This window comes from Sapajus apella, unplaced genomic scaffold (assembly GCF_009761245.1).
Source record: "Sapajus apella isolate SASKATOON/1434 unplaced genomic scaffold, GSC_monkey_1.0 scaffold7, whole genome shotgun sequence".
In the NCBI taxonomy this organism is placed as follows: Eukaryota; Metazoa; Chordata; class Mammalia; order Primates; family Cebidae; genus Sapajus; species Sapajus apella.
This window is the reverse complement of record NW_022436947.1, coordinates 41,419,337-41,432,570: the sequence shown is the minus strand read 5'-3', so window position 1 is coordinate 41,432,570 and position 13,234 is coordinate 41,419,337. Positions and strand designations below refer to the sequence as shown.

Below are 13,234 nucleotides of genomic sequence, written 5' to 3'. Positions count from 1 at the left end.
CTGTAGTCCCAGCTTCTTAGGAGGCTGACTGAGGTGGGAAGATTACTTGAAGCCAAGAGTTTGAGGTTATAGTGAGCTATGATTGTACTACTGTACTCCAGCCTGACTGACAGAGCTAGAACTTGTCTACCAAAAAATAAAAAAACCTGGCCAGGCACAGTGACTCATGCCTGTAATCCCAGCACTTTGGGAGGCTGAGGAGGGTGGATCACGAGGTTAGGAGTTAGAGACCATCCAGGCTAACATGGTGAAACCCTGTCTCTACTAAAAATACAAAAATTTAGCCAGGCATGGTGGCGCATGCCTGTATTCTTAGCTATTCGGGAGGCTGAGGCAGGAACATCGCTTGAACCCGGGAGGCAGAGGTTGCAGTGAGCCGAGACTGCGCCACTGCACTGCAGCCTGGCAACAGAGTGAGGCTCCATCTCAAAAAATAAAATAAAATAAAATAATCTATTCAAAAGTGGAGGGAAAATTCTGTCTTTATCACTAAAACTTCACTAAACAAAAGACTACATTGAAGGTATACGATTCTTGTATCTACAAAAGATAAAAATAGTAGCATAATATTAGGAAGCTAAATTATGCTCCCAGTAAATGGCTACCAAAATAAAAGTAGTTGAATTTAAATAAGTTCCCCGAAGGGACTGAAAATCTTAGGTAGTCTGAGGTGGGACATACAGGGTACAAATGTAGATCAGGAAAACATTAAGAGTAGTGATAATTACAGTGACAATACAGTAACAATTTTTAAAAAGACATCGTGGGTATCAAGTTAAGCATTTTTTATTGTTTTCCTGCACCAATTTTTGAGAACTACTGTGATAAATCTAGTCTCATTTAATTAGCTGTTAAAAGTGAGCCGTGTGCTTTTTGAAAATACTTCTCACTCTTCAGTCTCCAGTATTCACTTGCCAGTCCCTGTTCTCCAAGGAAAGATTTTGAACTGGATGAGACCCAGAGCTTGGCTCAGTCCTCACAGTGCACGTCCTTTCCTAATCTTATCTTGCCCTCAACCCTTTGCCTACATAGCAAACACCTCCTGGGTGATCATGCTTGTAACCTGAACCAAACTCTGATCTGGCTCCCTTCACTAAAAGATCACAAGCCAGAAGACAGGCAAATAACTAACTCCAGGCTTTTTGTGACTAATTTTTCTAACTCTAATATTTTATTATGTCTCTTGTTGAAATCTTCAGACTACATGTGAAATTACTATCATAATTTGAATCATCAGCTTTGTTTTATTTATATATGATTTATTCCCCCAATGATGTTGCAAATATTTTATCAATCAGTAGCCCTTGCAAGAGTAAACTTAAATACATTCCTAAAGTATTCTTTGTTTGGACTTCTAATTGGGATAAAATGTGAGAATCAACAAAATAAAAACCTGACACCTCCCCTCAAGCAGCTCCCAGAAGGTCTAGGAAGGCATATTCATAGACAGACAATTCTAATAGGCTGTGACCTACCTGAGTGTAGGTGGGAAGAGTGAATGGTGAGGGAGAGAAGGTGTTAAAGGACAGTGGTGGAGGAAGTGGTACCTCACACAAGGACTGCATTATACAGATCTGGGTAAAGAGCGGGACAGGTTATAGTGGATCACAGGAATTTCCACAAATAGAGATACATAAAGAAACATACAAAAGAATAAACATACAACTGGGAAAACATATTTCAGTAAGGCTCGGTACAGTGTATGAATTTTGGAAGAACAAGACAAGACACCAGAAAAGCAGGCACAAATGACCACAAACATGAAGCCCTAATGTAGCATGTAATATACCAAACTGTATGTTACATGTGTGCCTTGATATACCTAGAATTCATTCTCTTGGGGGTTTATCTTGAAAGCAACATAGGACTACTCAAGGATTTGGGGGAAGGAGGGGATGATAAAATTTGGGCTCAGGGGATGGCCTTGGCATCAGTGTGGAGAACGGATTGGAGGGAAGGCCAGCAGAAGTCTATTAAAATAATCTAGTTAGGAAACTATGTGGTTGGACTTAAAAAGGGACTATAGGGGCTGGGCGCAGTGGCTCACATCTGTAATCCCAGCACTCTGGGAGGCCAAGGCACGTGAATCACAAGGTCAGAAGTTCGAGAGCAGCCTGGTCAATATGGTGAAACTCCGTCTCTACAAAAATACAAAATTTAGCCAGGCATCATAGCAGGCACCTGTAGTCCCAGCTACTTGGGAAGCTCAGGGAGGAGAATCACTTGAACCTAGGAGGCAGAGGTTGCAGTGAGCCAAGATCACACCATTGCACTCCAGCCTGGGCACTAGAGCAAGTCTCCATCTCAAAAAAAAAAAAGGTGACTATGGGGGTGGAAGTGGGAAAGGTAGGAAGGATTTCAGAAATATTTATGGACATGGAATATATTTGGAAGGTACCATGAATAGCTAAGGCTTGGTGAGCAATGAGCTAGGTAGAGATGAAAAAATGATGAGTAAGTTTCAGGTTTTACGCTTGAGTAACAAGACAAAAGGAGGTTCTATTAACCTGAGGGGGAAATATAGGATCAGATTTAGGGGTAGGGTGGGGTGGGGTTAGTCCTATCTGGGTTTAATATTGGCATTTACACTAAGGCTGCAAGATCCTGAGCCAATTTTTTAAATCTCTCCAGGTTTGTTTACTCATTTGTAAAATGGGGATAACACTATCTACTTTTACATTATTCTAAAACTTAAATAATAGTTATCCGTTCTATGGCACTCACATTTTGCAAGACAGTTGTATGAGTAATTTATATGTATTAACTTGCTTATCTTGAATAATTACCCTATGAAGTCGGTATGTTTATTATCCCTGTGTTACAGATAGGGAAGCAGAAGTAAAAAGAAGTCTACTAACTTGCCGGAGTCACAGAGCTGGGAAGGTGGAGATCTAAGTTTCAAACACATACAATCTAACACTAGAGAGTATGCCTCAACCAATAATTTACTGCTCATTAAATACTAGGCACTTTGCATAATTATCATTAGAGTGCTTTGCAGGTGCCACATAGGTAATAAATATCTATTAAATCTTAACACATTTATTTACAAATAATTTGCAGAGGATATGTTACATGCATATATATTATTGAATGCTGGGATAAATTCAAGCATAGTAGAAGACATTCATTTGAGGATGATTTAATTTGGAACATAAATATATACATTTTGAATCAGAACACAGTAGCAATGTTATATGGCTCACGCCTGTAATCCCAGCACTTTGGGAGGTCGAGGCAGGTGGATCAAGAGGTCAGGAGATGGAGATCACCCTGGCTAACACAGTGAATCCCCATCTCTACTAAACATACCAAAAATTGGCTGGGTGTGGTGGCACACCCAGGTACTTGTACTCCCAGGTACTTGAAAGACTGAGGCAGGAGGAGCACTTGTACCTGGGAGGCGGATGTTGCAGTGAGCTGGGACTGTGTCACCGCACTCAAGCCTGGGTGACAGAGTGAGAATCCATCTCAGAAAAAAAAAAAGAGTTTAGATACTTTCAACTCAAGAACTTGACCTACTGGCATGGAGATATATGGATCTGAAGTTGAGAAGAGTAATCGGAGTCATAAGATGTAGATTTGGGTCTCCTCAACGTACAGATTACAGGTGAAGTCATGAAAATTGATAAAATCACTTACAAAGTTGGGGATGGGGCAGATCACAAGGTCAGGAGTTTGAGACCAGCCTGGCCAACATAGTGAAACCCCGTCTCTACTAAAAACACAAAAAATTAGGTGAGTGTGCTGGCAGACACCTGTAATCCCAGTTACTCAGGAGGCTGAGGCAGGAGAATCCCTTGAACCTGGGAGGTGGAGGTTGCAGTGAGCCAAGAACACACCATTGCACTCCAGCCCAGGCAACAGTGCAAGACTCCATCTCAAAAAAAAAAAGAAAAAAAAGAAAAAGAAAAAGAAAAAAAGGGGGGATGGGGAATGGGAACCTAGAAAATCTGCAGAAATGGAAACGGAGGAAAGCAATATGGCTAGAAAAGGGTGTAAAAGGTCACTTAACTTCTGCAAGGCTCCACATCCTTATTTGTAAAAGTCAGTAATCTTAGTTTAAGAGTGTGCTAAGAAGCATCCCCACTTCTCATGTTCATAGCTTTTGCTATGAAAAAAATTTAAACATTAGGAGAGCAGCTTAAAGTAGACGTCTAGCCCTAAGCCTCAGAAAAAAAAAAAAGCAAGCTTCATAGCTGTTGCTTTGCCATGGCAAATAATTAAGTGCTTTTCTTTTTCCTTTTTTTCAAAAGACCATTCAGATTGTTTCAGTTGCTTTTATTTATTCTACAGGATTTCAGCTTCAGAAACTCTCTTGCTGTTACTATGTACAGAAGTTTCGCATGGGAGATTTGAGAGAACAAAATGCTACCTTTAATACTCAAGAGGAATATTAATGGGGTAGAGAAGATAATGGGAGGAACTATAGTAAGTTTCTTTTCTGTTTGCCTCTAAATACTAGGCTTTATTTTTCCCTTTGCTTAATCCTGTATTTCCTGACTTCAGCTGGTAAACCATATGGAATTTTGTTGAACTATTATAACAGGACTGCAGTACAAGGATGCAATATACAAAGATTGGAAAACTGAAGGAGAAGGAACTTTCAAGCAGCCATCTAGGTCAGAAAGGAACTAAGGGATGGAGAAAGAAAATGCGTGATGCCTGTACCTTTACCACCAGCTGGCCACCATCCCCCAACTTCAGAGAGGGTATTGAGAGGATACGTGACTAGGCTAGCAAAAAACTGTACTGTGCATGCTGTGGTTGTTCATGAAGAGAAAAGTGGAGAAATCACAATCCTTTTTTGGAGGAAAGATTAGCAAATCTCCAAGACCACTGGACCCAGAGTGAAACTGAGTAAGCTAAATATTTCTCTCTGGCTTCATCCAAAACTCAGTACATGAGACAAAGACATCCAAGAGTCAGAACACAGTAGCAAGCTCATCTAAGTTTTGCATGCAGACTGGGGAAAAGGACTAGGACATCAGTGAGAGGCATTAGGTGAAATGAGTGAGCTTCATGAACTGGTTCACTGAGACATTCTCAGCATCTGTGAGTTTATATATTTAGTGTCTTGTAAATTATGGAATATTTCTATATTAAATTTCATAATTCATTTTACCAGTAGAGGATCTGCCTTATATTACAAAAGTAAACAAACCCAGCCAGACTTGCTGGCAAGAACAGTGGTAGTAACGTTCCATAAAACCACCTTCCTGAGGATTTAATACAAAATATTTGCACAGATCTATGTATTATGTTATAGTAGAGATCTATGTCAATTTGGATATTTTTTGGAAAAATGCTAAACATAAAAAAGAAATGTATCTAAGCTATTTACATGATACAAGTTTTTAAAAAATTGTAGGCATAGTCCTTAGTAAAAGGTAAATATTTTGATTTAGGGAATATTTAGACAATATTTTCAATAAATGAATACAATCTCTCTATTGAGAAATTATGAGCTTATTATGTGTGACTCAGGCACTGGGACATTGCTGATACTAACCCAAGACGCTACAAATGGAATAGCTCCATTACCTTTATGGAGTCTGTATGCAGGCAACATGTTCCAACTCTAGGCAATAGCAAAGGTCTGTAAGCAATGCTCTTATTCCTGTATCTTATGCTTATACGTTACTGCACTGTAACTCCTTGTCAATGCATCTGCTTAGATATACCTATTGCCCAACCAGCTCTGAAAAGGATGGGGCGAATAGAAATTAGAGGTCTCCCCAAGAGACCAAGATAAAATTAATACTAGATGGAGATAAAATTATTCTCCATTTCAGATGCAATAGTTCAAGAATAATTTTAGGAAGTTATCAATCCTAAAGCTTAGAGTCCATACTACAGTTATTTTATTCCGGAGAGGCTTCCAATGTTGTGTGAAATTACTTAGCATTTTAAGAGTAAATGATACAACAACCAGAAGCTTAGAGCAAGCAATAGGAACAACTCTGCCAGTATCTTCCTTCTAGTCCTTCTGGAAATGTAACTGTCACTCATTTGATTCATTTTTCCCCCAGAGACTGATAACACTTTAATGGAGCTGTTGTGGGGTCCTGAGAATAAGTATCCATAAAATGATGAATATGCTTTCACCATTTACTAAGTAAACAGTTTTTGTTTTTTAACCTTCATCAAAAGTTTCATTCTATATGAACAATGTTCAAAAAACCACCTGTAAAATAATCCTAGATTCTTATAAATGTTCAGCACAATATTGTTTCTCATAGCATTTCCTAAAGCAGTGTAGGTGTTCATTAAATATTTCTGAAAGAGTATGTCAATGAATAAAGGAATTTGAAAGATAGCAACTCCGTCATGTATTTAACTAAAATAGGTATTTCATGTTTTAGGGTTCAGTCTTAAGTATCTAGTTTACTTAAAATTTTATATCTGCTCTAAAAAGATAGTATGCTTTGGGTTCTACTTTATGACACCACTGTACTGAACACAGTAATGTTTACTAATTCATTTCTAAAACTTACCGGAATGAGATACAAGAAGCAGATCTAGTAATGGCATTTGGTACATTTTAAATAAAGTTAAAATGAAGTCCCAACATGAGACCAAAGGAACCTCCAAATTAATTTCATAATAAAAGCCACATAGGACATATTTACAGCTAGTATCATACTGAATGCGGAAATAGACCGAGGTTTTCTTACTAAGTCGTGGTTGTAAAACATGACTACTAATTTTTTTATGATTTTCCAAAAATTCAAATGAGAAAAGTAATATTTATATTTAGAAGACTTAATGAGAAGGAATAGCATTAAGAGATGAAACTAATAATAATTTATTTTTAAAAACTATCCTCATTTCACCTTTAAACATCACAAGTACAGAAGGGCAAACAATTCTTTTCCATTTGAGCACAGCCCAGAGTCCTTGGTGAATGAGCCAAGCTGTCTCCTATGTCCCCTCTAATACTTGCCAATTTTCTGTCATTTCCTTCTTTGTACAATAGTGTCTGTGTGACAAAGGTCTCTGGGTATATTTCAAAACATCTTCAGCTATTTAGCAGGGTACCAACAGCATGTATCTCATGTATCTAAAAGTGGTACTTCGTTTCCTCATGGTTTAATTTGTTAGAAGACACAAATCAGAATTCACTTTACCCTTTTCCATAAAGAAATGACTTGAAAGTTTGTAGTGGAACCAACGATATACTTTGTAAAAACAAACAAACAAACAAAAACCAAACAAACAAGCTTTCCAGTGGTTTAGCCAATTACTGTACTTCTACATACAACAAAACACTAAAACTATTTACTCGATTGTATTCTTTTTGTATTTCTTACACACTTATATTTGTTTTAGTTCATTTCCTTTTCCTGATGAGTATTTATTGCTTGTGATTGAATAGCTGTGGATTAGACATGACTGAGGATTCTAGTCACGTGATATGGAAACACAGCCTCATTCCCCCTCCTCCAGGACCTCTTGTTCCTCATAGATTGCAATAAAGTGATGATGCAGTTCACAATTTTAATCTAAAATGCAATCTTTGGAAAACCATAAACATCAAACCAATACATTTTTTGTTTTCATTCATTTTAACCTGAAGCTTTATTAGTTTATAAACACTAAGGATATCAGATTAAATTCCTTAGTCATCTTAATTAGTAATTTGTGCTAAAAGCAAAATGAGCCACAGTCACACCAATAGCTTAATATTATATTTCTTTGCTCTGAGAGAAACATTTCTTTTCATTTAATCATCACACTCTACAGCCTTAAGCAGTGATTTCCAATGATTTGTCAGCTTTTAAAAGCTTTGTTTTATTTTGTTTTTGCCTGAACATAATTCTTGAGTTCCAGAGCTTATCTTTTTCCCAGGTGAAAATTGTTTTATTATCCTCAGGTGTTTGCTTTCTTGAACTCTTAGAACAGTTAATTACCAAGTTGTCATTATCCTTTACAAAAGGATCAGATTCCAAATAATTACTATTTGTGTAGAACATCATTTGAAAATATTTTTTCTTTCCTCTTGTCAGGATTAGGCGAGTCTCATATATTCCTCCACAAATCCACTTTTATTATTTAGTCAGGTGTATCTGAAAGCAAGACAGCTTGCCTGTTTCTCTTTATCTGAGATACAGAGCCCGTCTGAGTTGTGAGTTCTCTCAAGGAAAGTTAATAAGAAGTTTACCCCTTTGTAAGTATTAGCCCTAAGTGGTTCCCCAGAATTCAGTCTAGCACCAAGCAACCATTCCTCAAATAATAAAAGGTGACCTCTTTGTAACGGCAAAGAAGCCTATCTAATTCATTTCCAAGGTTTGTAAAATAAACATGGAGAAACAGAAGGAATTGCTTTTTTTTTTTTTCTATCAGCCTTTAATTTTGTCTCAAAATATGCATAACTTGGCTTTCTGTATAAGTAATGACTCTGTCATTCTTGGCAGTGTTGCCTGGTCTTATGTAGCCATATTATGAAACACACCATGTAACAAAATTTCTGCTATGTCACAAAATCTCCCCCCATCCCACAAACAAGATATGTGGCGCCCACACTCAAGAAATCTTCTATATTCACTAATGATTAGTAAGTTTTATGTATAAAAGGCTTTTGTTTTCTTCTGTCTAGAAGTCAAATTGTTAAGATTGGTCTGTTAGATTATCTCTTCAATATATTTGTCAGTTGTGACAGCAGACCAAAAAACATTTTCAGAGCCCCATTAAAGAAGGTGATTCAAATTCTAGTCTCATTTTAAATAAATATTTTTCTAAGTTGGAAAAGGATAATCAAATTGGTCAGATTTTTAGAGTATCCTTTTGAAAAAATTAATCTTCTTCACAACCTATCAGAATACAGAAATAAAATAAGAAATCTAAAGAAAAATGTTTCAAGTAAAATTACACTTGTTGAAATCACGAGTTTAGGTTTTCTGATGCTTTCTAAGTAAAAGACATGAAATAGGCAACTGGAAATCCATAGCATCCTATGGAATTTAGAGACTTGTGGAAATGCAAGGTTTAAGGGTTAAAAAGCAAATTTCTTTAACCATTTGGTAAAAACTTGCAAATATGCTAAAAGAAGCATCACAGACTAAACTATTTTTTAGAGAGCTCAAAATAGTTACTTACTAGGTGATAGTGCATCAACTACAAAGACATTTATAGTCACGTCCTAAACAAAAAGCATTCTGCTCACCAACTTCTAGAAGAGCTTGCTTCCGCAGTTGTAGGACCTCAAGACTGGCTCCAGAGAGACTCTTGCAGGAGATGCAGAAAGTAAACAGGATTTCCACGGCATAGCAGCTGAGGACTCAGAAATGAGGCACAGCCTCTCAACCCTTCACCTATCCTTAAGGTTATCTTGACATCTGAAAGCCATTGGCATTCTGAGACTTCCAGCCCTTCAGACACACGCCTAACACCAGATAAATATAGATCCCTGACACCTAAGCCAAATGAAATCAAAGTTAACTTGAAAAAGCTCACTCATTTTGAGCTTCAGTTGAGGAAAATAAAGCCCTTAATCCATTCCTTGCTAGAACCTGTTATTCCCCTTAACAGATGGTTGCTGTACTTATAAAATATAAAATTCAAGTAATCAATCATTAATAGTCAATGTGCTTCACTTCATGATTGCCATTTGCTCTGACAGTAGAGAGAAAGGCTCAGGTTTTCCTTTCTTAAGTATACAACAACATAAAAATGAATATTCATTACTATTTAGTCAACAGATTTTTGTTTCAGTAACTTTTGCAGGTGAGTCCCTGTAAACTTTCTTAGTATTTTTTCTCCTCTATGTTTTCAGTAGTCGTTTGGTCACTTTTTTTGTTTGCCTCAAATAATGAGGCAGAAAGTGCCATGCACTGCCAGAGTTCTTTGGTTTAAATTATTGTTTTATGAATCTTTTGAATAGTTGTAGAATATATTTGGTTTGGAATAAATTATGCTTAGGACTTCCGGTAAACATGAATAAAGCTCTACTCAGCCCAAACAGCCCCTGTGATGAAAGTTATTACTCTGAAGATATAATGACAAAATTTCTAAATTACTTTCTAGGATTTATATACTAAGAATCTCTAATTCTATATTAAAGCAAAGTGAACAGAGAAACTAGAGAAGAGTCATATTGCTCTCCTTATATTTAAATATTTTCAATTAAAATTTCTTTTGCAGAATGACATTAAAGGAAAATGATAGACTAGAGCTCCCACTCTTTAAATAAATCTATTCTGTATTGAGTAGTAACCACTATCCACAAAGAAAGGTTATTTTGTCAAATTACCATAACCAGTATTTTCATCATATTTTAATAATAGGTCCTATGTATTGAGCACTGTTCATGTGCCTGCCACTTTGTGAGATAGATACCATCAAATTTATTCTCCTTCTCTAATCCCAAAAACATTTCAAATTAATATTTTAGGCTCACTTTCCAGAGAAGAAACTGTAGCTAAAAGGATTAGTTTTGACAATGGACACATGGTAAATAATGGATTCATTTGAGAGTCTAACCCACCCAATTTTGACTCAAAAGCAAGTATTCTTTTCCATCGTACAATAGAGTTACAGGCTAAAAACGAGTTTCATCCACCCTTTATCTGTATCAGGTTAGCCACCCTGTGAGCAATTCCAAAACTTCTTTTACTTTTTTGTTGCTTAAACAAAGTTAGAGAAAGCACAGAAATGGTCCCTAAAGAGTATTGCTATGACACCAACACATTCCCAGAAGCATTCTGTCCCTAACACAGGAAAAAGAGATAAGATCTGTAAGCCACCACTACAGCCAGGCAGGTTTCTCATTTCTTGCATGAATGTGTTTCATGTTCTCCTAGCCAGTGTGTATGAGCCGACTTTGATCTTCCAGATCCTGGAGGGCCAGCCCTGATGGCCACTTCTCAGCCAGTCAGAGGTCTGATATGTGACACAGAGAGGGAAAACCAGGTAGCAAGGAGTTGGTCCTTTAGGTCAGATGGTCTTTGCATGAAAAGTAGGATCACATATCTCCAAATATTACAGAATGTGATCTTTATCATTAAGGAAAAAAAAATGTTGTTCCCTGTGTGTAGAGGGTTTTTCTATTATTTGAACTAGGAACTTTTAAACAAATTATTTTATCAAAGAAGCAAGAAGCCATGTTAAAAATTCAGTGAACACAGCTATGCATATTTCCTATGAACACAGTAAATATCACAGACTGCCTCTGACATTGTAAGCACTATTATCTTCAAATATGGATAATGTCCCACACGTAAGAATAGGAAATCCTGTATTTCCTTTCCACAAATTATATATGCACTATCACTAAATTGTTTACTCCCTGCTGGGCGTGAGCTGATAGGAATAGGTGGTGAAGGAGAAGGAAAAGTAGTGGTGGATTGTGTTAAAAAGGATGATGGCTCTGTGGTAAATCACTGAGACAAGACCACTGACTCCCTCCATCTAGGGAATCCCCAGAAGTTTTCTATACCATCTTCAAACCTGAACATTTCATCACAGACTGTCAATTGAAACTTAGGACTTTTTTTTTCCCAGGTTGTTGTCTGGCCTAACTTTAAGCCATTAAAATTGCACCTACAATCCTGCTGCTAATAGCAGCTGTTTCCAGCTGTTGACAGAAAGTCCTTCACAAGATAATATCATTGAATTTCCCATTTCTGTGTGAACATCTTTTTCTCAAAACAAGTAGTTAAATTTATCTGTACATATGCAAAGCGTCATCAATATAGAGGCAGTAGTAGAATCATGTTTTCACTCCTACCCAGCACTTCCCACACCATTTCTCTGATGTCTTCCAAGTGCTAGTCCGCTTTCAGATAATTTTCTTCTCTCTTCTATCGCCATCATCCAGTGTGCTTCAAGTATTATTAATGATATTTAATTCATCCTTGCATATGTAATGCTAAATGTGTTTAGGACTTTTAAAATTAATAATATGATGCTTAAAAATCAAAATTTTAAATCAAAGATTTGCCCCTCATTTGTATATTTCTATCCATTGCGTAAGAGTTAACAGTGAACTGTTCTTGACCCCCTTTGTAACACAACCGGGAAGGAACAGTTTGTGGCCTTCTAGAGAAATGTTGGCATAAACCCCTCTGCCCACTTGAAAACAATGAGTATTATTCAACAAGATACTTACATATTAACCTTGCTAACTTGAGTTTATGAAAAACGTATTTGAAAAAATGCCCTTGTATAATTATCAGCTTGCCTAATGTATAAATTCACTCTGAAAGATATTTAAAGGCTAATTTGTGTACCTTCTATAGATTTTTGTTTGCTTGTTTGTTTGTTAGCATGGAATAAACAATTTCACCCAAACACATCTTCCTTAGGAGCATTTTTCTACAGGAGAGCTTTGTCAAAGGTTTAATATTAATCTTCTCAGCTTAACTTGCTTTTCTCTAATACAGCATATGTGAAATATCCTTATTCTAAGCATCAGATTAAGGTAAAGTTTTCATTGCCATCGTTGCTCATAACTGACTTCAATATATATATTGTTTTCTTCAAAAATGCTAAGAGAGTGAATTTTAAGTGTCTGTACCACATACATGACAACTATGAGGTAATTTATATTGCTAATTAGCTAGATTTAGTCCTTCTACAATCTATGTATACTTCAAAACACATCATGTTTTACACAATAAATACACACAATTTTATCTGCCAATTAAAAAATACTATAACATTATATATGTTTGAAAAAGCTGACTTTATGAAGAGTGTTTACTCTGTGTTTGGTCTTCAAAAATAATGAAGATCAATAGAAATATATGCTATTAAAATAATTTAATGGAGTAATGTTTCAAATCTTTGAAGCCAAATATTATTGCTAAATTAATATCCTTATTTATTTTCTTCATTCTAATGTCATCTTCATGAATTACAAAAGCCTTGTCAAGAATTTACAGGAGACAGTACTTCCCCAAAGCAGCATTCCTCCCTTTTAAGATGGTTGCGTTATCAGTTACTCATTTTTCATTCAAAAGCAAGATATATTGAGATTCTGTTTATATTACGTATTGTGCTTCTCCTTCGGGGAAAAAATGGTAAAGAGCCAAAATTTGTGCTCTCAAGTATGCTATTGTTTAGTGAAGGAAAACGAAGCTGCAATGTGATAAGCTAGGCTGAGAGATCAGAGAGGCTTCTCTAATAGATGCATACATATATACATACACATATACACGCATGTATGTTGTACATATATGTGTGCATATGGATAATGTTTATATGTAAATATATGCCTATATATGGACATTAT

The 13,234-nt window shown here is 36.4% G+C and overlaps 1 protein-coding gene across 2 annotated transcripts in view; it reads right to left on the bottom strand.

Annotated features, from left to right (window-relative positions):
• The window catches only part of CD36 (CD36 molecule), a 79,412-nt gene extending 70,047 nt beyond the window's left edge, over positions 1 to 9,365 (bottom strand). The window contains exon 1 of one of the 2 annotated variants that reach the window (XM_032276435.1): positions 9,167 to 9,365. The gene's annotated coding sequence lies outside the window, so the exon portion shown is untranslated. The remainder of the gene's footprint in view (positions 1 to 9,166) is intronic. The other variant, XM_032276441.1, reaches the window with a different exon arrangement.
• Between the last annotated feature and the right edge of the window lie 3,869 nt (positions 9,366 to 13,234).